General features: G+C 42.0%; 1 long non-coding RNA gene and 1 other non-coding gene across 2 annotated transcripts in view; both read right to left on the bottom strand.

The window, feature by feature from the left end:
- Positions 1-24912, bottom strand: part of LOC132822431 (uncharacterized) — a 569944-nt gene that overhangs the window by 114593 nt on the left and 430439 nt on the right. The window lies entirely within an intron of this gene.
- Positions 16431-16512, bottom strand: trnas-uga (transfer RNA serine (anticodon UGA)). The gene has a single exon. It is a non-coding gene; the product is annotated as a tRNA-Ser (tRNA).

The raw sequence follows: 24912 nt of genomic DNA, 5'->3' as shown, positions 1-24912 counted from the left end.
CAGAAATGGCATTGGTGCAGATGGAAGCCATTTGGGCCATCCCGTCAGCGTCAACGTTCAGTGAGATCCTGGCTGATTTGTTTAATCCTCAACTCCACCGTTCTGCCTTAACCCCATGGTCCTTGATTCCCAAAGTGCGTAAATGTCTCTTTACCCCAGTCGTGAATGTACCCAGCCTTGTCAGTCCTCTGTTGTAAAGAAATCAACAAATTTTCTGCCCTCTGAAATAGAGAATATCCTCCTCATTTGTGTCTTAAATGGGCAACCCCTTCCTCTAACATTAGATCCTCTGGTCTTACACTATCCCACGTTTAAATCAAAGCAAAACAAATCTCTAAAGTTAGTTCTGCACTCACTCTTGTGTCCTGTGGCAATTCTGAGCATTGGAATTATTTTCGTTTTTGACCTCTGGTTAAACAATCTGCCCTGATTTACAAATTCGATTTGCCGTTAACGATTCTGATTCAAAAACACTTCATCAGCTGTGATCCATTTGGCGCTGGCAGACACTATACAAATGAAACGACATCTTTCTTTCTCGATCCATTACCAAGTTTATGAATCTCACTGCCCATGAAAATGGATTCTTCCTATCCACTCTATCCAACATCAATGTGTGTCGTTCAGTTCAACTCTCATCAGCCTCCTCTGTTCTTAACAAATATATATGGAAAGCAAATATTGAGATCATTGTGTAGACAGAGCAAGCCAAGAAGCAGTCTTTCCGGTTGGAAGCCTCCATTCCAGAAACAATGCTAAGGGTCACCACGTCCCACGTAGCTGCAGCTGAGGGGATAAGGTCATGCGTTAGCAATCCTTCCGGGGTTTCTCTGCATTGGTTCGAATTCTATCGGCTACAACTTCGCAAATTGAGTTTCGACATACCTCCTGCAGTACGAATTATTTTTCAAACTTCAAAACCTAGTCGCACCAAACAGTTCTGGACATTTGTCTACATTTAGGAAACTCGAGGTCTGAACCACAAATACACTCCTGTTTCTCTTTCGACGGATACTGCTTGATTGTCGAATATCTGCAGTAATCCTTGCATTTATTCTGCGCACGTGCTGCCTTCCATTCAAAAATCTTCAATCCCAGTGCTCAGGTAACTGGCCCTGGTGAGTGACAACAATTCCTACTGTTTATCAAATTGCCCATCCTCACTGCTCCTTCCAACGTCATTATGAGCAGTCAGTGTAAATATCCGGCTCACCTTTCCTCCAAAAAAAGACCTTACCTCCCTCAGCAATCTGTCCAGAAAAGGGGATTTCCTCATGCCTGGTAATGTTGTAAGACGGAGGTTTGTGAAGTGAATTTGGGAAAACATTGTCAATTGACAGGTGGATTTTTTATAACAAAATACAACAGGAAATCTAGTGTGCACTTTTGTGAATCTTTACGAACAGATTGGGAAGCAGAATTAGAGGGAAATGCAGTGTGAACCGCCCAACTGAGCAGAGACAGTACAGACATGTTTCCCTTCTTTAAGAGGCCGGACCATCGACTCTGATGTTCTTCAGACATGCTCAGATCTGAGAAAGCTCTGGTACAGACAAGACACTGAATGGTTCAAACGGATACAGTCCTGGTTATAGAAGAGCCGGTTACCGGTGACATGAATGTGTCTGCAGAGGGTGCGACCAGACTGTGACCTTGTCTCCACAATGAATATATCAGACTTTATTTTGGGCAAGTAGTAATCATAGAGGAAAATTGACATTCAGGGAGTGGCAGGCCAAACTTGAAATCAGTAACAGCCAGTTTTAGAGGCCCATGCAAGCTCTGGATTCAACAGTCTCTCTGCCGAAATTGGTCAACACTTGCGGCTGATAAACGAAAGGTCGGTTGTTTGAGATCTTCAGGCGCGGATCTATGACTGTTCTCACTTCATCCGCCTTCTTTCCTGTACAGTTCTGGGTTTTAAATTGGGTCAGCAAAATGTTCCCTAAAACAGTAATCTTATCCGGAACCAAAAACGTGTTTCTGTATTCTTTTAACGGCTAATGTTATAGACTGCGGATTTCGGGACACTGAAAGAAAAAACAGAAACTTCTGGGGAAATCCACCAGGTTTTGCATTTCCTGTGGGGGAAAGCAAACTTCTGATAATGATCTGAAGAAACTTTGAAACATTGTCTCTGAATCTGTCTCCACTGATACTGCAAGACTTGTTGAGGTATTTTTCCTGCAATTTCTGCTTTTGTTTTAACTCTATGTCCATTACATCTATTGGCATGGAGGATCCAGTCCCACCATATACCAACATTTAGCCCTTTCGGAAGCTTTGATCTTTAAATTCAAATGAACCCAGCAATGATTAACTCTGCCTCAGCTCCACGGAGAAAGAGAGAACTGGAAAGGTATACTGCTGGCGTGGTTCTGCTGCGTGGGCGAATCGTTAAAGTGTTCGACTTGAAATCCATTGGGAATTCCCCACGGAGGCTGGAATCCTGCCGAGTACGGCTGAGTGCAGAGAAAACCGACGTTTCCTACCCATCCTTTTGTTTGGGATCAAATCAGTGCGTGAGGATTCAATTGATCCAGATAAGGATTGGTGCAAATCTCCAGCACACTCATCAAACCGTTCAGTTGCACATGTACATGGGCAAATGCGTTTGAACTGATGGACCACAAAATTGGGAAAGAGATGTGAACAGTGCAAGTGCCAAAAGACATTTTCTGTTCTGCAGACCTGTGACCAACTGCAGTTACTAGACAACATTTGCAAAATGTACCTGAGCTGGCAAGGGGTGGAACTGATTCTACCCGATCTGTGTTCCAGATATAGTATCGATTGGAACATTGGGATTGGGTATAACTGCCAAAGTGCATCCTATGAGAATCGGGAAGATAGGATCCTGGTATTTCTTTACCCTGCCGTGTGCAAGCACATACCTTCTCAATACTCGGTGTTTGATATTCCATAGCCCCGCTTTCAGGTAATCATTGGATTTACGATCTTCCTGTGTTTATATCAAACAGCTCAGTGATTTCGGAATTGGATGGTCAGAAGGAGTTGGAGATGAGACAGGCAGAGAAACAAAACGAGTCCCGACGTGAAAGTGTTTCGAGTTTGCTGTGTGTCAGTTGATTTAAATGAGGGTTATTTGCTTGTCGCTGTTCTTTCAGATTCAGAGGTGCCACAGGTCGTTGGATTTTGGGAAATTGAACAGTACACATGAACAACCTGTGGGATTATGACAGCTCACTGTCGATTTTATATCACAGCTCACTGCAATGTTTTATATTAACTGGAAAATGTGTTTGCGTTCAACCTAAAGCTGTGCTTTGTCGAAGAAACTTGAAACATGAAGCACATGGAACGTGTATAATCCTACAATCTCTGCCCCTCTGGGGCGATGTGTCGGTATATCTTCCACTGTGGCTGAAAATGAGGATGAGTTTCTCAAGGGGGTTACAACATAATATGAAAATGTGTTGCTGGAAAAGCGCAGCAGGTCAGGCAGCATTCAAGGAGCTGCTGCGCTTTTCCAGCAACACATTTTCAGCTCTGATCTCCAGCATCTCACTTTCTCCTACAACATAGTATGACCATGTCAAACTTCAGTCCCTTTATTCTATCACTTATGATCACAGAGAGAATTCCATTGGCATTTGCCCTGGAAACATCAGAATAAACAAGATTATGTGGCAAAAACGAAAAGTAGGACGATAATAGAATGATGTCTCTGAGCCACAAAGCGTGATGGGCCAAGTGGTCATTTTTCAAAACTGTAAAAAATGGTAGACGGGGGAAACCGATCTGCAGCGAGACTGATCCGAAAGGAAAATGCAAAAGCAGTGTCATTGAGAAAGGAGACAGTGTTTTCTGTCGCCCTCGTTGTTGAAGTAACCGTTATGTATCTACTCACTCACTGCCGCGGCACGCATTCAGTTCCCAATCTGGAGATGGGAGTTCGGCACTTCCCGCCCATTGTGATGACAGTGTTTGTGAAACAGGAAATGAAGTGTGGAGCTGAGAATTGATTCACTTTTATGCCAAACGTGATTCATGCTAACACAAAATAAATAACTACGGTTGATGGAAATCTAAAACAAAATCAGGGATTGACTGAAAGACTATGCGCCTTGCAGCATGTGTGGAGAGAAACAGAGTTAATGTTTCAGATCAACAGAAACAGATTGCTATATCAGGATGCCGGGGAAATGACCAGTTTTGTCAACATTTTTATCAAAATTTCTCACTCGCTGACACCCGTCATTTCGACATATTTGAAATGGTTTTATCGACTGTAATGCCGTTTCCGTTGCCTTTCAGCTGCTGAAGGTTTGTGCTTATATTGTTACTTTTTTCTTTTACTTTGTCTCACTCAGCAGCCATGTAGAATGGAGAATTGGTCCCCCCTTTGTATAAATCAATGGAGTCTGTATTTGTCTCTTTGTGTGATGTATGCAACACTCTGTTTCACATTTTCTGACGCTCAATCTGTTCATATTCCTCATTTCCCATTTCTGGTCTTTGAAATGTCTCACATTCAGAGGCAGTGTATTGTCAAGTTGCTGAGAGACTATGTCCTCCCGCCAATGGCTGGATTGTGTATAGCTGGGCCCACATTCTCCTGATAGTGTATCTGTTACTTAGGGCTGTGGTAAGGAGACATTATTTACTCAACATGTTATGAGTCTTTCGAATTCTACATGCAACATCTTTTCCTCCGGAAATAAAAGCAGTTTCATCCGAAATATAGGATGATAATGATGCATTTACTGTTGGTGAAAGACTGTCGCTGACTGCAGAAAATGAAGATGATCAGCTCTTGGTGTCTGTGCTATGGCCACAACATTTCCCGACAAATCTGCAGTGTCTGCTGCCTCAACTCGGTCTTCCCATTAAAACTAGGAGTGAAGGAACGAACGCAACAGAAGAGAAGAAAATAATTTTTGTGGGACAATGGAGAGAAATTCCAGTTTGTATTAACTGGAAGAAACAACATTCATTGGTGGAGAAAAGAGGGAATAACTCTAGGTGCATCAAATCGCAACAGGCTGAGCTCAAAGTCAGAAAGCTGCGGGATCAGCAATATGACATCTGAAGAGGATGAAACAATGAGCCTTTCAAAGAGTGGACATCTGAATTTGAATCCAAGTTCTCTTGTTGACTAGAGAAGCACTTTAACGAACCGAGTCACAGTGCCTACACTAGGTGTGTGTTCACCATCCACACTTGTATTTCTCTAAGCACTTCATCACAAAAAGTTTGGAAATGTTTTTCTTTTTTGTGTAAAATGTTGTTTGGTGAGAATTGCAATCAATGCCCGCTTTTGCACAGACATTTCACAGTTTAACATTCTCTATTGAAAATGTACAGGGAAAGTCAATGTGCACTTACATTGGTTTCAAACTGTACTGTTCATCTTTTTAAACGGATAGAATAAGGAGAATGTGTCCATCCTTTTTTGGCACATTGACCGCGTTCACACACCCAGAGGGATCCTCAAACAAAGAGGAAGAGCGTTATTGTGGTGAATTGACCTGGAGTGAGTGTGAGCCAGAATCAACAGTGGGCAGTGTAGGCAGACCCATTGGCATCAACACTGAGCCTAACACCACCAGCTCCACGATTACTTCCTGCCTCATGCGTTCCAGTCATCATTGCCATGCACTTTTATTTGACTTTCCCACTCCGCTTCGTCACTTGTTCCCGACCTATTGCAGGTGTCTGCTTAGAACCTGACACTTTTAGAAACATGTCTATATCAATGAGATATGATTCACTGTTCATCCGAAGATACCCCGGAGAAGAAGGGAATGACTTAGTTTCTTGAACCTTTCAACTCATGAGCACGACGAATCGTCATGCTGCTGCTAACGATGGATTGCTTGGATTTAGACCCAAGAAAACTGAAAAAAACAGCGAGATGATTGGCGTGGGATTTGCCGTGGTAGTTTCTCCGGATATCTGCTACCATAGTCCTTCTAATTGGATGCAAACAATCCATACCTGTTGTAGAAGTGAAATGGAAAGTAATTACAATTAATTGATGTCTGAAACTTTGTTAAGCTGCTCTCATACCTTGTCTTGAAAATGCGCAAACGTTTACAGCAGCAATTATCATCCTGGTAAGGAGTGCAGTTTCCGTCCCCTCACCCTTTCTGTAACAAAGGTACCGCATTTGCTTTCAGTGCGAAGGCAACACGGTTTGAAAACAAGGTAACACTTATCTTCTGGTGTCACAGTGCACCACGAATTGTTGATGTCGCCTCTCTGTCAAATGAATCCCAAGATAGTCTCTGAAAGGCCTCATTTTGATTTTGTCTGCTGTTTTTCAACGCGAATGAACCAACATCAGAAATCCTGAATCATGCTTTGGTGCATTTCGCATGTTAGCGACTCAGTCATTTCGCAACAGGAATGAATGGATTTGCAGTCAAACCTTCACACGTGCTCTGAAATCGAAGCCATGTTGGAACTGGAACTGAGAAAGTGCTAGACACGAAATGACGTTGCATTATTTACCTCATAGAAGAGCAGGAAAATGTAAACCTGGTATGGGGAGGTGGTGGGGACAGCAAAGTGAGACACGTGGAGGTCTCGTGAAACCTCTTCTTTCTGATTCAGTCAGCAACAAGAGACATGAAGGTGCCTCAGGCTGGATAGCTTTCCCATCTCGAACACCGACCAGTCACGTCGAGTATGGACCTCTTTGACACCTCGTTGTTTTGTTCTGCTAATTCTATTTTGAGTTTCTTACCTCGCTTCTAGAAGCGCTTTTGTTTCACCTCCTCGTTTATTCTCCATCCTTCATTCTCAGTTTGTTGGGAAGAACGAGGTGAGGCAGGAATCAATGCGGATATCCCACGCTGATCATTCTCTGCTGTAACTGTTCATTAATTTTACACCAAAAGCAAAATATTATGAATTGTGTTTGGAATTTAAAAGGAAACATGTCGAAGGCCTCAGGCCTAAGTGACAGATATATTATCTAGAGAATGTGAGCCCAGTTCTCCACAGTCCAGTCAGCGGGAGGAGAAATTGCCTCATCAGCTGCACTTTCACACTGTCTTCTGCAGTCAGAGTTTCCAAAGACCAGAAATGGGAAATGAGGGATTTGGACAGAGACTGTGAAAGAAGGTGACAATGAACAGACATAGAAAGACAAATGGAAACTCACATTGTGGAAGACACTGAAAGGGTCAATTGTCCACTTGACATGGCTGCTATGTGACAGAAAGGAAAAGAAAAAGGTAACCATTAAAGCACAGCTTGTCACCAGCTCATGGAAACGGAAGCAGCATTACCGCCAAATAAAACCTTTTAAATTTGTAAAAGTGACGTTTGTCAACTAATGAGAAGTTTTGATAAATATGATGATCCCACACATAATACTGAAAATTTGCCTGCATTGCAATGTTGAAATACCGAACGAACCTGCTTCTGTCGATCTGAAACACTAACTCTACTTTGCTCCATGGATCCTGCCAGGCGCTGAGTTTCTCCAGCATTCCATGTTTTTGTGTCACATTTCCAGCATCCGCAGCTCTTTGTCTTATGTTAACCTGAATCATGTGTTCGACAAAACATGACCACTTCTCAGCCACATCCATCATTTCCTGCTTTAGGAATGCTGCCACTACGACAAACGAGCACAGGAAAATTCCCATTTCCTGACTGGAAATCGAACTCGAGCTGGAGCGCTGGGAGCACTGAATCAGAAACAGTAGAGAACCACAGAAAACAACAGACCCTGTCGTCCCTTTCATCAATTACACTGCTGTTGTAAGGTTTGTAGCTTAGGTTGAGGTTTCGGGTGTAGGTTTGTTCGCTGAGATGTAGGTTTGAGATCCAGACGTTTCATTACCTGGCTAGGTAACATCATCAGTGGCGACCTCGCAGTGAAGCGAAGCTATTGTCTCCTGCTTTCTATTTATATGTTTGTCCTGGATGGGGTTCCTGGGATTTGTAGTGATGTCATTTCCTGTTCGTTTTCCGAGTGGTTGACAGATGGTATCTCGATCTACGTGTTTGATTATGGCGTTGTGTGTGGAGTACCAAGCCTGTAGTAATTCTCTAGCATATCTTTGCTTAGCCTATCCCAGGATAGAGGGGTTGTCCCAGTCGAAATGCTTTTTTTTCATCCGTGTGTAGGGCTACGATGGAGAGAGGGTCGTGTCTTTTTGTGGATAGCTGGTGTTCGTGTATCCTGGTGGCTAACCTTCTTCCTGTTTGTCCTACGTTGTCTTTGTGGCAGTCCTTGCATGAAATTTTGTAGATGACGTTGGTTTTGTCCATGAGTTGTACTGTGTCTTTTAAGTTTGTTAGTTTTTATTTGAGAGTGTTGGTGGGTTTGTGTGCTACTAGGATTCCGAGGGGTCTTAGTAGTCTGGCTGTAATTTATGAAACTTCTTTGATGTATGGTAAGGTGGTTAGTGTTTCTGGCTGTGTTTGGTCTGCTTGTTGTGGTTTGTTCTCGAGGAAGCTGCGGACTGTACTTTTTGGGTGTCTGTTCTTCTTGAATAAGTTGTATAGGTGGTTCTCCTGTGTTTTCCGAAGTTCGTCTGTGCTGCAGTGTATGGTGGCTCGTTGGAATGGTGTTCTGACAAGCTTCGTTTGTGTGTGTTGGGATGGTTGCGGGTGCAGTTAAGCATTTGGTCAGTGTTTGTCGGTTTTCTGTATACGCAGGTTTGTAGTTCTCCATTGTCCTTTCTTACAACTGTGACGTCGGTTGCTGTCGGTTTCTTCCTCCTGGCCACTTCATCCACAACGCCATAAACAAATACATATATCTAGATACCATCTATCAACCTCTCAGAAAACAAAAAGGAAATGACATCACCACAAACCTCACGATCCCCATCCAGGACAAATGTATAAATAGGAAGCAAGGAGACAACAGTTTCGCTACACTTCGAAGTCCCACTGATGATGTTACCTAGCCAGATAATGAAACGTCTGGATCTCAAACTTACAGCTCAGTGAGCAAACCTACACTGCTTTTGATATTTCAGTTCTGATCATTTACGCTGCAGACCAGTTTCTCACTGTCCTACATTATTTGTTACAACGTGACAATTGTCCATTCAGCCCTCTATGCTGTTTTGTTCAAAGTTATCCATGTATTCTAGTCCCCGTTTCCATTTGGACCATAATTTTGCGTGTTCTGATGTCTCCCGGTCAAGTGTAAATAGGATTATCCCTGTGATCTTAAATGGCACAACAAATGGAGAGACGTTTGACATGGTCTCACTGTGTTGAAATGCCCTAGATGAATCGATCCTCTTTTTCACCCACAGAGGGAGTCACACAGCCACAATCCCAACAGGGGCAGAGGTTTGAGAAGATTTGTAGCACCGGTTGAGTTTCTGGAAGTAGGCAAACCTACTTCTGGAGGGGAAGAGGTCTTCAGGTTCTACCAGTTCCTTGTGTTTCACGTCCGTGAGTTTCTAGGAAAAAGGCAGCTTTAGGTGGAACTCCAGACACTTCTCCAGACAATGTGAACCGTTGAAGTGAACATGGACAGTGCGCTTAAATAGTCACACACGGTACTCATGTGTAACTTGCAACTTCCAAAAAACCCCACAAGTCCAATCCCTGTGTCTCCAGCAATATGATAGGTTAGCAGCCGGCAAAAACAAATTCTCAGGCTAAACAATTGGCACATGACACACATCCATGTCACGTCTCTTTCTGGTTTTGTCCCGTCGCACGTGCATCTCCCTCTGAGTGCCAGGCTGCGAGGACAAAGATCTCTTTTACACAAACGCAGGCAGCATGTGAAGGAAGGACCAGGGTTATATAACACGTTGGTTATTGAGAAGCGAAGGAATTGCACACAGCTGGTCTATGATCAGGATTTTATCTTCCTGATTCCCCAAGGGACTAATTCAAGGAATATGCACCGTGCCTGGTACTGTATACCCAGTCCGAACGTTCCAATGGATATCCTGTCTGACAGAAAGATCAGAGGAGAGTCGAATCCACTCCTTCACGGCTCAGGTATATTTTGCAGATGTTGTCCTAGCACTTCAGCATGGGGGTTCACCGCAGTGGGTCATTCATCAGCACAGAGAATGTCTTTTGGCCTATTTGCACACTGTTCACGACTCATTTACCAACACTTGGCTCATTGGTCTTATGAAGATACCAGTGCACCTTTCAGAGACTTAATAGTAGCAGAACTACCGGACACAGCATAAAGTGTTCTCAAAACGCCAAAAAGTAACACTGGTTTGAAGAACTCAATAATATCATTGCCTGGAAATGAAAAACAGATTTGCATTCGGCCAACCAGTTTAAAATATATCCTGAAAAAAAGAAATTAATTCCAAACAAGTTTGATTTGATTTTATTGACAATGTTAAAAGCCAATGAAACAATCAGATGCTCTTGCGTATAAGAACGGAATAATTGAACAGTTCAGAAGAGAACTGCTAAGATCCAGCATTTAGCAGACTGCTGAGAAATATCTCTTAAAAATACCTTTTGGTTCAGTAATTGGTGATGCAAAAATTCCACCAAAGGGAAAAGAAGACACTGGAAGCTCCGAAGACAAGCACCGACTGCTGCTAGTTTTTTAAGATGAGAAGTGTTGTTTGTCAATCTTAGTGGGGAGTGTATTGGACTAGTATTATCAAGGGGAAGTTAAAAGATAGTTTAGAGAAAGAAATTGTCAACAGTGTTTCGTTAAATATTCTCTGTTATATTTTCAGAAATGACGTTGTTAATTTTTACTTTAAATTGACCTCAACCACTCGAAATTTTAGATTACTGCACGGGATAATTATTTTATGTGTTGCTGGTTTAAAATTTCACAGGAGTGTTTACCTTGTGTCCTAACTATCTTGGGGCTCGTCCTGGATTTGAACCTGTTTTGACAAATTTGAATAGATTTGGGGAAACGAAAATTCCCAGCAAATTGAAACACTTGCAGATTAGTATACTAGATCTTTAAATAAAACGCAAGTGAGACAAAGTGATTAAATTTGGAGACTTGTGGTTGATTAAATGTAAGAGAGAGAAATGTCTTAAAATTGCAAGAGACGTTCTGAGATTTGAAGGTGATTCTCAAATTTGCCAAGAAAGTTTAGAATGAAAGAAAAGGCCATACTTATAGTATTAACAAATAAGTTAGATTTGGGATTAACCAAGGACAAAATAAAGCGGTTGAAGGAGTTACTCAAACACTAAGCTTAGTGCAGTTAAGGTAGAAAAAATTAAATTAGTCTCGAGGAAAATGGAGTGAGAAGATAAACAAAGCGAGAGAGAGGAAAGCGAGAGGGAGAGAGAAAGAAGGGGGGAGAAGAATGAGAAAAGTGACAGAAGAGAAGGAGAGAGACAGAGAAACAGAGAGAAGGGAGATAGAGAGGGAGGAAAAAGAGAGAGAAGTTCCTTGGATGAGCAAAGGGAGATAAGAAAGGAACAGAGAAGAGAGAGAAGGAGAGAGAAAACTTGAACTTGTGAAGTTGCGATTTTGTCAGCAAAGTCAAGTTAACAGGATGGAAATTAAAAGAGAAATTAGTGATATATGGAAATGCATCACAACTCCACAACATTTTAATGAGGATGATGTAGAAGCCTTCTTCATTTCAAGGAAAAACATGGCTAGGCAGATGAAATGGTCCGAAGATTTATGGGTAATGCGAGTTCAGACTAAACTCGAAGTCAGAGCGAGTAAGGGATTTGGTAAGATATTACGTGAGGTGTGAAAAGATTATGAATGAGTAAAATAGGCTACTTTCAGTGTTTCTGAACTGGTACCAGAAGTAAAGCGAGAGCGTTTCTGAAACACAGATCAGACTTATGTTGAGTTAAAAAGAAATAAACACAATACTTTTGATGGAAGGATTCTTATTTGGATAAAGAGAGGATATTTCAGGCAATTAGAGAGATAATTCTGCTGGAGGAGTTCAAAAACACACTTTCAGAGATTGCAAGAACTCACGTGGAGGAAAGAAAGATTTCGGAAAGTCAGAAGGACAGCAGAATTAGTAGATGAGTACATGCTGGTGCATAAGACAAGCTTTTGAACAGATATTCGTCCTGTGGAGAATCGAAATTGGCAGAAGGGGAGATTCTGCATTACAAAACAAAGAACCGGGCGCACTTGCAAGATATGAGAGCAGGAAAAAAAGAAGTCCAAGAGAGTGAAAAGGAGGTGGAAGGCCTCAGCTGTTTCCATTCTGGCAAAGTTGAATACATAAAGACACAGTACTTGTCGTTAATTAAAGGCGTTGCGGAAAATAAAAGTGTTTAAAGAAGCTAAACTGGTGGCATTAATGAAGGTAATACAGGAGACCGCAAGAAGAGCTGAGGAACTGCAGACGGATGTGCAGCCTCGGCAGGGGCTGGTTATGGAGTTATTACCTGATCTCTACAAAGAATCTGCTGCTGTGGTAAAGTTTACTCAGAAAGAACGGGGGAGAAGACGAGAAGCTATAATTTTGAGAGTGACAGGATCTAACCATTCGCTGGTAGTAAGGGATGGGCGAATATGTACCCTTTCATATCTGTTTCCCATGAGTGTCGTAATTTGTGGGATATATGAGTAGAAATTTAGCGTTCCCTTATGTAAGATCAGGTTGGAGTACCAATTTAAGCCGGGGAAATTTACGCTGGGCGTGATAGACAGAGTGTCAGTTCCATGAATACAGCTTGTGCTTGGAAATGATTTGGCAAGATCCAGTTTGTAAGTGACTCCCCTTATTGTGGAGAAGCTCAAGGAAGACGAAGAAACTGAGGAGTTAAAACAGAAATATCTTTCTATTTTCCCAGACTGTGTGTTAAACAGATTCCACTCTCAATAGTCACAGCACAAAGTGACAAGTAAAAAGAAAGATGAAGAAGTTGAGTTTAGGTCAGCTGATACACTACTTGATGTGATTTCTGTAGTGGGCCGAAGTACACAAGATTGTGATGCAAATACCACATGGAGAGGAAGTGTTATGGGTAGCACATGAACTGCCTATAGGGGGTCACCGAGGGATACGAAATATGCAAGCTTAATATTAAACATTTCTATTGGCCTGGAATGCACGCGGGATGTGGTTGGATTTTTCTGACAGTGTCATACATGTCAAATGGCAGGTAAGTCTCAGGCGGCAATAAAAACGTGCCTTTGTTGCCAATTACCACAGTTGGAGAATCTTTCAGGTGGATTATAATTGATTGCGTGCATCCCCTCCCGAGAACTAATTGTCGGAACCAGTGCTTGTTGACTACAATGGATGTGCTATCCATATTTCCAATGGCAATTCCTTCCAGGAGTATCAAGGCCATAATTCTGTTCGAGGAGTTAGTAGCTTTCTCCACACACTATGACCTAACTAACCAGATTCAGTCGGACTAAGGGTCAAATTTTACTGTTCGACTGTATAAGGAGGTTATTGATAGCTGAGATACAACACTTTAAATCTAGTGTATATCTTCCTGAATCGTTGGGAGCTTTAGAAAAATGTCTTAAGGCCTTGAAGAACTTGAAGAGAGCGTACTGTCAAGATTACCCGAATGATTGGGAAAAAGATATCCCATTCGTATTGTTTGCCATTAAGAATGTTTCAAACGAATCCATTTAGTCAATACCTTTTTAGTTCATATTCGCACATGAAGTGATTGCCCTTTGGAATTAATTAAGGAAACAAATGACAGGGTCAAAGTCGAAGATCACACAATTAAATCATGTATCGGAATTGAGGGAGAGACTAAATTTGTCGGTGATTCAGCAAAAGAACACCCAAAGATGGCACAGCGTAGAATTACGCAGGTGGCAGATAAAAATCTGGGACTCAGAAGTTTTCCCACGGGGATAACTGTCAGTACTGTTACCAATCATAGGTGATCCCTTTAAAGTTAGGTTTACTGGTCCCTGTGAAAAAGTTGAGTCAGTTGAACTATTTAGCAAAGATGACAGATATAAAATAAAACTGTATTGGGTATGTCATGTGAACATGTTGAAAACGTATTACACAACAAAGGAAGAACTGGAGGAAGCGTTGTTCGTTACTGCCCAGCAGAGTGAGGAATCGAATTCAGTTGCTTTGAATTTTGCTGTACCTCAAAACAGATTCTAAAATGATGAAGTCCTTGAGGAGTGGGATAGATTAGAAAGCTGTCTGTCTCAGGAGCATAGAAAAGTGTTGAAAGATTTTTTGTTCCGACAGAGTCAGGGTACATGCAAGAATCACATAGAGAGAACGAAAGCAATTGAACACGAAGTAGATGTGGGGAATTCTGCTGCGATAAAGCAGTATCCCTCTCGACTTAATCGTCTCAAAGGCTAACAGGACTAGATGCAGGTGAACACCATGCTCGACAAGAACATCAGTGAACCAAGCCTGAGCGCGTGGAGTTCGCTGATTGTCTTAGTTACCAAACCAGATGATTTGTGTTGAATTTCGTGTGGATTATGGAATGGCCAACGCCGTTACAAAATCGAACTCATATCCAATTTCTAGATTGGAGGACTGCATCCAGAAAGTCCGTCAAGCCAGTTACATCACCACGTCCTGGAAGGTTCCATTGTCAAAGTTGGTGAACAAATCTCTGCGCTTGTAAATCCATATAGGGTATATCAGTTTAAAGTGATGCACTTTTGAATGAAGAACAAGCCCGGCACACCCAAAGACACTTGTACAGAGTTGTGGCCGGGTTGACAAATTGTGTAATCTATCTGGACGATGTAGTGATCCTTAGCAATTCAAGGAATGATCACAAGGGTCAGTTGGCAGAGCTCTTTGAAAGACCACGAGAAGCGAAACTGATGACAAACATATAAAAAAACAGAATTCACGGAAGCAGAGGTGATATTCTTGGGATGTAACATCCGCCATGGCAGTTTGAGCACCCTCCAGAACGTGAGGACGAAGGCCTCTGAGGAATTCCCATGATCAACCTCGAAGAAAGAGTTTCTTTAATTCTTCAGACTCAGCGGACTCTATCAGAAGTCTGTTCCAAACTGTACTAGTGTAGTGGCAACGTTAACCGATTTGCTGATGAAAAACACTACTTTTCGGTGCACAGCAACATGCCACGTGGCAGTTGACCATTTGAAGTCGATATTAACCACCAAACCAGTATTACCTGCACCAAACATCTAAAAAACTTTTAAAGTAGCCATCGATGGTCGTTAGATTTGGAGGTGTATTCCAACGGAAAAAATGAGCATGGGGAAGAACTGCCAGTTGATAACTTTTCATAGGAAATCAACATCTATCAGAAGAAATGCTCCACAATCGAAAAAAAAACTATTGAGTTTGGTACTGGCGTTACAAATTTAATGTATGTGCCGCGAATAATGGATCGGAGAGGTTATGTACACAGAGCACAATCCGCTAAAACGTTGTTTATATGCAATAATATGAGACTATTTCGTTGGCTTCTTATGGAAGAGACGTTCACTTTAAAAATTATGCATGTTGTGGGTCAGTAGATTGAAATCACAGATACGTTATCGCAGATTCAACTGATGGTGTTCAGATGGGATTGTCTTTATTTCATGTTTTATATGTTTATACAGGAAAAACCTAAGTCAAAATTGTATGAAATTTATCGATATGTTAGTGTAAAGTATTTAAAAATTAAAATGAAAACATATCTTCATTATGATGGTTCATTGTTTCCTGTAGAGGCCATGTGTTTTAAACATAGTGCACATTTAAAAGATTTAAAAGCAGCAGAACAACCAGACACAGAAACAAGTGTTCCCAATAAGACAACGACATAATCCTGGGTCGAACAATTCAATTCGTTCATTGCCTGGAGACATAAATAGTTCGAGTTTGGCGACTCAGTTTAAATTTTAATCAGGAAAATATATAAATTTCAATTCAAATATTAATTGCGTCTCTTGAAAGTCTTTAAAAATAAACAGGGATCCAATCAGATGCTCTGGGGTATGAAATGGGGGATATTGAACAGTTGAGAGGAGGACTGCCATGACCTTGCATGTAACAATCTTCTTGAAAAAATATATATGTGGAAAATATCTTTTCAATCCTTGATCTTTGACACAGAATCTCCCAACAGGGACAAAGAAGAAACAGGAAGATCCGAAGACAAGAACCTACAGCTGCCTGGTTTTGATCAAGAGTGCTGTTTGAACTCCCTGAACTAGGTGTTTTATCTGAATGCCATTATCGAATGGAACATCAAAATGGGTAATAGAAATACATTGGTTTGTTAATTAATCTCTCTCTTACTTTAGAAATGAAGTGCTGAATTTTTACTTCGTGTAGTTCTTGGCCAATCGAATTGTTGCAGATTCCTGTACAGCATAAATCGTTTCTGGGTTACTGGTTTTATCGTAAGCTGGAGGGTTTATGCTGTGCCATAACGAGTCTAAACAAATTTGTCAAAACAAGTGTGCATCTGTGCAGTTCATTGAGTGAAATAGAGAGTTGCACCATTCAGGACCTGGATGAAGTGATTCTCCCCGCCGTGATCGGAATCTCCAAAAGCGAAAGGCTACCCAAATTCTCCGTAGTTGACAGGATTCGAACCTGCGTGGGAACACCCCAACGGATTTCAAATCCATCGCCTTAACCACTCGGCCACAACTACACATAAATGCGTGGAGTTCTCATTTCCAGGTCTCTGTCCCTGAGGAGATTAGCAGTAGTGAATCATTGTTTGGTTTATTTGCATTCAAAACCCACAGCTTTCCAATCGATGAAATGTCGGGACAAAGTGGGTCTGGGTGTTTCATCCCAATAGGTGGGATCTATATTCAGCTTAAACGACGGCGGAAAATGCAGAAAATTACTCAGCGGGTCGAGCAGGATCTGGGCTGGGAAAAGGCAATTCAACGTTTAAAAAATTCTTCAGAACGTTCTCAGAACTCCGTTTTCTCCCAGTAGTTCTGACAAACCTGTTGACATTCCCCAGATTGTTATTTTCTTAAAAAATTCCCAACATCCACAGTCCTTTGCATTAGCCATTGAATCGATACAGAAATTCCTTTGCGATTCTGGATAAGATTCCTGTTTGGGGCACCTTTTCCTGACCACATTAAAAACCCGGAGCTGTGCAGGAAAGAAAGCCGATGAAGTATGACCAGTGAGAGATCCGACCCTGGAACGTCCCAAACCACCAACCGTTCGGTTAGTGGATGAACGTGTTGACCAATTACGCAACAGAGACGGGGTGAACTGACTCATTTTACGATCCAAAAACAGGCTTTTCACGAATTGAATCTTCAGCCTGCCGTTCACGAAGTGATTGATGTCCTGTATCAGTTTTACTTTTGCAAAATAAATCGTGGGACATTCACTGCAGTGAAGTGGCAACAATCCTGTACCCGCTGGAAACACATCCACGTCACAGCAACCAACTTTTCTACAACAGGAGTCCTGCTCTCTTCGAGGCTTTTTCGTAAAATGTTCGTACCCAAGTCTTCGAGTGGTCTTGTAGCCGTGGCGAGGTTTGAATTCCTGACGCGCAGGAATGAAAATCCTTTCAATGTCTCAGATTGGTTCATGTCTAGAGAACAACAGAATCAACAGTCGTGGCCTCTGAAAGACTGGCTGTGTTTAGTGGGACAATCCACCCTTCATTCACCTGTGGTTTCACTTCCCAAAGAGATTCTAAAGATTTCCAACGTTGGAGACATGCGTTCACTGTTATTTTCCCATGTTTTGTTTTAACCTTCCCAGTGGCGATATTTTCCCCAAACTGCTTCGCAATTCTCCGCCTTGCATGATGTCCAGCGATGAGCAAAGCCCTTTTGTCGAGAAATTACTGAGGTTGGGATTCTTCTCTTTGGAACAAAGAAGGTTAACTGGAGATTTTTATGGTCTGTTTATAATGATAGGGGAGGGCGCAGTGTGGATGGGTGGGTTGATGTTTTGGAGGAAATGTTGCCAACGATCAGTGTCAATTTCCAGAAGACTGGGACTAAAGACATTTAATGAAAAACGAAATTTGCGAAGAACATATAGAGCCTAATCTCAGGGGAACCGTTAATCATTTAAGACATGGATGAGGAGGACATTCTGTCTTTGAGAGAGTAGCAAATCTGCAGAATTCTTTACACTGAAGGGCTGTCAAGGCTGAGTATAATCAAGGTTGAGACGGCCGCACAATTAGTCACTTTGGGAATCAAGAAGAATGGGGATAAGGCGGAAAAGTGCCATTAAGAATTAACCAAATCAGACGTGACCTCATTAAAACTTGGAGCTGACCTAATGGGACGAATGGCTTCCAAATGTTCCAATATCTTATCTGTAATTTGGAAACTGCGAGAGACAATCGTGAAGAAAGAAATTGCAGGACGTTGAGAAAAGATGATTAGAGTCAAACTGAGTTAACATCATTTGTTGAATGGAAAAACACACTTGACTACTTTGTCAGAGTCCTTTGATCATATTGCAAGCAGAGTTGATCAAATGTTTGTAGGCATTCCATAAGAGACCGTATCAAAAGCCATGGCACAAGGTCGGAGTTCACGATGAAAAGTTAAAAAACAGTCCAGGATTGTCCGTTGTTTAATTGAAGATACAGAATCTGGATTATTGCGTATTTTTCAAGTTGTAAAAAAGTAATTAGTAAAGTGCTGGAATGGTGAGTCATACGACTTCCATGATTTATATCTGCCTGAATGACTTGATGGAATTGGCAGAGTGAAATGTCTGCAGTTTTACTGACGATACACAACAGGTGGGAGGACATTTTGAGATGAGGACAGTGGAATCTGGAAATGGTTAGTGACAGGTTCAGTGGGTGGGAATGCAACAGATGCACGGAGGAGGTTGCAGAGTTGATAGTTTGGAGGGGAGGGTGATGCACATGGGTGAGAAGGAAATGGGACAGATGGGACAGGTCATAAGGATGGTGCTGAGCTGGAAGGTTTGAAGTGAGGTCAGGTGGAGGGAGGGGAAATGTGGAAACTGGTGAAATCTTAATTGATACCATGGGGTTGGTGGTCTCCGATGTGGAGACTTAGCTTTAGAACGTAGAACAATGAAACAATACAGTGCAGCACAAGCCCTTTGGCTTTCGATGTTGCGCCGACCTGTGAACTAATCTAAACTTATCCCCCTATATTATCCCATCATCATCCATGTGTTTATCCAAGGATTGTTTACATCTCCATAATTTAGCTGAGTTAACGACATTGACAGGCAGGGCATTCCACACCCTTACTTCTGTCTGAGCAAAGAACCTGACTCTGACATCTGGCTTAAACCTATAAACCCTCAATTTGAAGTTATGACCACTCGTACAAGCTGACATCATCTTCCTAAGAAAAATAGTTCCACCGTCTACCTTATCTAATCCTCTTATCATCTTGTAACTCCCTGGAGTAGTTTTGATCGCAGAGCTGTACATTTGATTCAAACAAACAGCTCAGCGAGCAGACCTGCACCCTCAACCTCAACCTGAGCTGCACATCTTCACAAACCTTGCAAAAATCTTGTAACTCTGTATCAAATCTGCTCTCAGACTTCTTTCCGATGAGAACAGATCCAAGTCTCTTAGATTTTCCTGATAAGACCATTCCTTCAGGACAGGCAATATCTTGTTCTGTCTCGTCTGCAACTTTTCCAATGTTTCCACATTCTTCCTGGAATGGGCGACCAGGCAGTTCAAAATATTCCAAGTGGAGCCACACAAGTATTTTGTTTCGTTGCAGCATGACATTATGCTCAGGAACTCAATCCTCCACCAATAAAACCGACGACGTCGTACTCTTTCGCAGGAGTACACTGGTTAGTACTGCTGCATCGCAACACCAGCGCACACGGGTTCAATTCCTCCTTCAAGCGGCTATCTGTGTGGGTTTCCGCCCGGTGCTCTGTTTTCCCCTCACAATCCAAAAAATGTGCAGGTTCGGTAAAGGGATAAGTGAAGGAAAATGGGTCTGTCTGGGTCGCGCCTCGGAGGGTCGGTTTATACTTGTTGGGCCGCAAGGTCAGTTTCCACACGGTAAGTAATCCAAAAAAATAATCAACCTGGCTTGAAACTATGTACTTGGACTCCAAGGTCACTCTTCCCATCCACATTACCAAGAATCTTTCCATTAACTCAGTATTCTGCCTTCCTGTTATTGTTCCCAAAGTGAATCACTTCACATGTAGCTGCATTGAACTTTATTTGCCACCTCTAAGACCAATTTTGCAAATTATTCCAGCTCCCCTGCAACCTGCAACATTTTTCCACGCTGCCCACTACTCCAGCACCTTTAGTGTTATCTGCAAGCTTACTAACTAATTCACCCTATGCCTCAGTCTTAGTCATTTACGAAAATGACAAACAACAGTGATCCCAAAGCAGATCGTTGTGCCACACCACTCCTTACCGGATTCCAGGGTAAATATTTTCATTAGCCACCACTTGCTGCCTTCTCACAGAAAGCCAGTTTCTAATCCAAACTGCGAAATCATCATCAATACCATGCCTCTGCATTTTCTCCAACAGCCTAACATGTGGATTCTTATCAAAGGTTTTACAGACGTCATGTACACCACGTCAAGTGCCCTACCCTCGTCCACATGCTTGGTCACCTTCTCGAAAAACTCACGAAACCATGTGGACCCTCTGAAATCAAGTTGTTGCTGGCTGAATGATTATACATCCTGTCTCTCATACTCAGTTCCATATTCTTTCCTACAAGAAAGGTAAGGCTCACTGGTCTATAATTACTTGGGTCATCTGTATTACCCTTCTTCAACAAGGCAACAACTTTTGCTATCTCCAATCTTCGAGTGCTATTCCTGTAGACAATATCGAAAATAAAGATCAATGGCAAAGGCTCTGCAATCTCCCCCCGGCTTCCCAGGAAATCCTTGGATAGATCCCAGCTGACCCAGGGGACTTACTTATTTTCGCCCCTTCCAGAATTGTTAACAAGTCCTCCTTGTAAACCGCATTGTAAACCATCCAGTCTAGTAGCCTGTATCTCAGATTCTCCTCGACACCGTTGTCTTAAACCAATATGAATACTAACGAAAAATATTCGTTAGCGCCTTCCTACCTCCTCTGACTCCACACACAATTCATCACTCCTATTTTTGACTAGTCCTCATCTTCCCCTCGTCGTTCTTTGGTTCCTGATATACACGAAGAATTCCTTACGGTTTTCTAAGATTCTATCCGCAAGCGACTTCTCATGTCCTCTCCTGTCTCTTCTGGACTCTCTGTACAGGTTGTTCCTAACTAACTTGTAACTCTCAATCGCCCTAACTGAGCTTTCAAGTCAAATCCTAACATAAGCCTCCTACTTTCTCTTGACATGAGCTTTAGGTTCTTTAGTAAACCACGGCTGCTTCGCTCGACAACTTCCTTCATAACTGACAGTACATACTCATCAAGTACACGCGATATCTGTTCCTTCTACAAGCTCCACATTTCAATTGTGCTCATACCATCCGTTTCCTTCCACATCTAGTGCAAACTAAATATTGCCAAATGTCATCCTAATTGCCTTTCCCTCCGATATAACTCTTTCCCTGCAGTACATAACTATCCCTTTCTATTGCTTAAGTAAACATACCGAACTGTGTTCACGATCACTCAATTGCTCACCTACCATCACATCTAACACCGGCCCAATTACCCAGTAACAAATCCAATGTGGCCTGTGACTGTTAATAAATGGTAGTCTGGCCTCAGGTTATGGACCTGCGTTGAGGATGAGGCAGGATTCATCAAAGTTGATTGGAACAAATAGTTTTTCTGCACACCTCCCTCTGTTTCCCTCACTCGCAGGAGACTGCTATTATGATCTGGTGCAATTCACAGATGATATCTTTGGTTGGTTGGAAACTTCTGAACACTGTGCACGTGAGTAAAATAGTACACGAGGAACAGGCTCCCGTCAGGGAACCAAGAAAGCATGCATTGTCAGAGGGCCAGAACTGATGGAACGGCGCTTTCTCTTTCTAGTGCAAAAGGTCAGTGCTGAAAGGGCAGGCGCTTTTGGAGATTCAGTGCTGTGAGAGATGACGCTGTCAGAGCATCAGTACTGAGAATGCAGAAACTCTCAGATGGTTAGTGCTGAAGGATCGGTTACTGTAATAGGGCAAATTCTAAGGGAGTGGGCACATTCAGAGGGTTAGTGTTGAGGGAGCAGACACTGTTGGAGGGTCAGGACTGAGCGAAAGGTTACTGTCACAGGTTCAGTGCTGAGTAAGTGCCATCGTCGCCCGTTCAGTGTTGGGAGAGTGGGTGCTCTCGGAGGGTCAGTGCTGAGGGATCATATTTAATTTATTTCATGCTAATATTTCCAGAAACAAATAAAATGGCAGCTGAATATGCAAACTGTCCATCAAAACATTCAATGGCAAGTCCGAACATAAATAAATTATCTAAAACCTCTCTCATATTTGAGGACATCCTGACTGTTTTTGTCACACATGCGCTGCCAGTCTGGTCACATACATCATCACCGTAATAGCCTCACACAACCTCCCCATGTTTTTCATACATTCTCCCACTCTACATCTTCCACACCCTCCATGTCTTTGTCACACACACCTTCACAGCATGGGACAAACTCGAAGTCTGAAAGTACTGGAGTAGACTTCAGTTTTCCCAATCCCAGGGATACGATTGTGTATAAATGGTTAGAAGTTGGAGGAATCCAAATTCCACTGACTCAGCCCCAATCTCACTTCCCTGCCTGAACTGGGTTAAGACCGCAGCGAGACATGACCGAGAGAGAAACAGAGGCGGAGAGAGTGAGTCATAGAAATTGAATGCACAGAATCAGATCCTTCAGTCCAACTTGTCCACGCTGATAGTTTATCATTAATAACTCTCATCTCATATTTCAGAATTTGGCGTATATCTCTTCCTACTTATTTACCAATCCCGATGCATTATAAACTTTGTACTTCAACCAGCCTCTACCCCTCCCTCTGGCAGCTCATTCCACTCTTGCACCACTCTGAAGGAAAAATGCTGTGTGTGTGGAAAAGGATACTCTCAGGCGTCCACGCTGCTGAGACACCTGTGGGTTCACACCGGTGAGAAGCCATTCAGTCATTCCTTGTGTTGGAAATGACTCAAATAATCATACGATCTGCTGTGACATTTTGGCAGCCATGCAGATGATGAATGATTTATAACACTGACTATAGCTGTTAATTTTATTCAAAGATAAGTAAACGTATTGGTGAGTGGAGAATACATAAAGAGACAGGAGGGACAGATATGAAATGCTTCAATCCTTCACTAAATCTGTACCATGTGCAGATTGATTTCCGTTTCTTTCTTGACCAGGATTACTTTTTCTTTAATGTAGGAGGATAAATTACGGACAGAAGTATTTCCTTAACTTTCCAAACCGGTAAAATATTGCAGGACATACTCAGTTAATTTTCATCTGTCAACGTGTATTTTGGCAGGCTTAATAAATTAGATTAAAACATTTCCTCACAAACAGTGACCATCAAGTGTACACTGAAGATTATTGGATAGGGGAACGTGGAGGTCGGTGTCCAGTGAACTTCATTAGGGATTGGTTAGGGGAGCTCTGCTCTTTGTGATGTTTATAAAAACGTTGGATGAGGAAGAAGAACGGTGAAGTAGTAATTTTGCCGATGACATGGTGGTTGGTGGAGTTGTCGGCAGTGTATTCGGCTGCTGTGGATTGCAATGAAACATTGCGAAATTGCAGAACTGGTCTGATATGTGGCAGATGTAGATAAACCCGAAAAAGTGTGGAGTCGTTTACTTTGGAAGTGCGATTGTCAATGCAGAGCACAGCGTTAAACGATTCCTGGCAGAGTGAAGGAGCAGAGGAATCTTGGGTCATATAGGCTCTCTTTAGAGCAAGTGTCAGGTGTTGGTCTATCCCAATAACCCTGCAAGTTTAGACCGACCAAGGAGCTTCCAGTTTTATAAATAAAGTTATGAAATAGTTGTTCAAAGTGACAATCAAAATGAAAGAACTTCTTTCTTATGTACATTAGGAGAACCATTGAATGTAGTATCTACACAGGTTGCAATTAAAGTCAAGAAAGGTGAGATGATTTGAACAAGTTGATATACCTCCTTGGAGATATTTCGATTGTTTGCCGAAAATTATGTTTCAGGAAACTAGATTTGATAATCTCGTCACGAACAATCAGAGTAAGACGACGGAGACAGCTGTTGCGACTGACATACATTTTAATAAATGCACCTGGAATTTCTGACATACCACGATGTTTAGCTTTCAGTAAATGTTCTGTTATATATGAAATAAAGAACGTGTGAATTCCCAGTGAACCTGCACTGGAATGGGTCCTAGATACATGTTACTCTTTGAGGAAAAGCCTGACATGAAACGATTTATGTGTCCCGGACAATAGCGCTGCATTTTGACATCATCGATACAGTGACATATTCGCCCATAAGGAACTATCTTTAACCAATCAGAAGCCAGTTAATTCTCACTGGGAATGGGCAGGAATGCAGCGAGGATTATCTGGAAGAGTCTACAAAATTAGATTGTTATGATTAAGAACTGTTTACATTTCGAACACCACTGAATAAAAGGGATGGCAAATTTTACACCAATGTTTAATCTGTTGTTTGAAATCCATGCATCTGTGTCTGAGTATTTTATAAACTCACGGCACTCCTCAGGAGAAGGACGGGTCGAGTCGATCTGACCGCAGCAGTTGAAGATGCGGATTTTTAACATCAACTGATCTTAAGTTACTAAAGTTGTTCTTTTCTCTTTCTTGCACAGTGAATTCTTGTAGGAATCAATATTAATGTGGAGATATGTTTTGATATGTGGGAAACTGCAGCTAACTCCTACTAATGCACAGTTGATCGGTTATAACCCTGTGAATGAAGACACAGAATCGAGATAACAGTTACATATTAAAAATGTCTTAATTAACACAGTATATGAAAAGCAGCATCTGCAATCAAGAACCAGGTCAAATGTCGTGCCTGAGATTTGTGGGCGTACAAAGCGTGAAATACACAAATAAAATGAAGCTGACACTCAAAATACACCTTCAATGA

The sequence above is a fragment of the Hemiscyllium ocellatum genome, chromosome 14 (genome assembly GCF_020745735.1).
Source record: "Hemiscyllium ocellatum isolate sHemOce1 chromosome 14, sHemOce1.pat.X.cur, whole genome shotgun sequence".
NCBI classification, from domain to species: domain Eukaryota; kingdom Metazoa; phylum Chordata; class Chondrichthyes; order Orectolobiformes; family Hemiscylliidae; genus Hemiscyllium; species Hemiscyllium ocellatum.
This window is presented reverse-complemented; position numbering and strand designations above follow the sequence as displayed.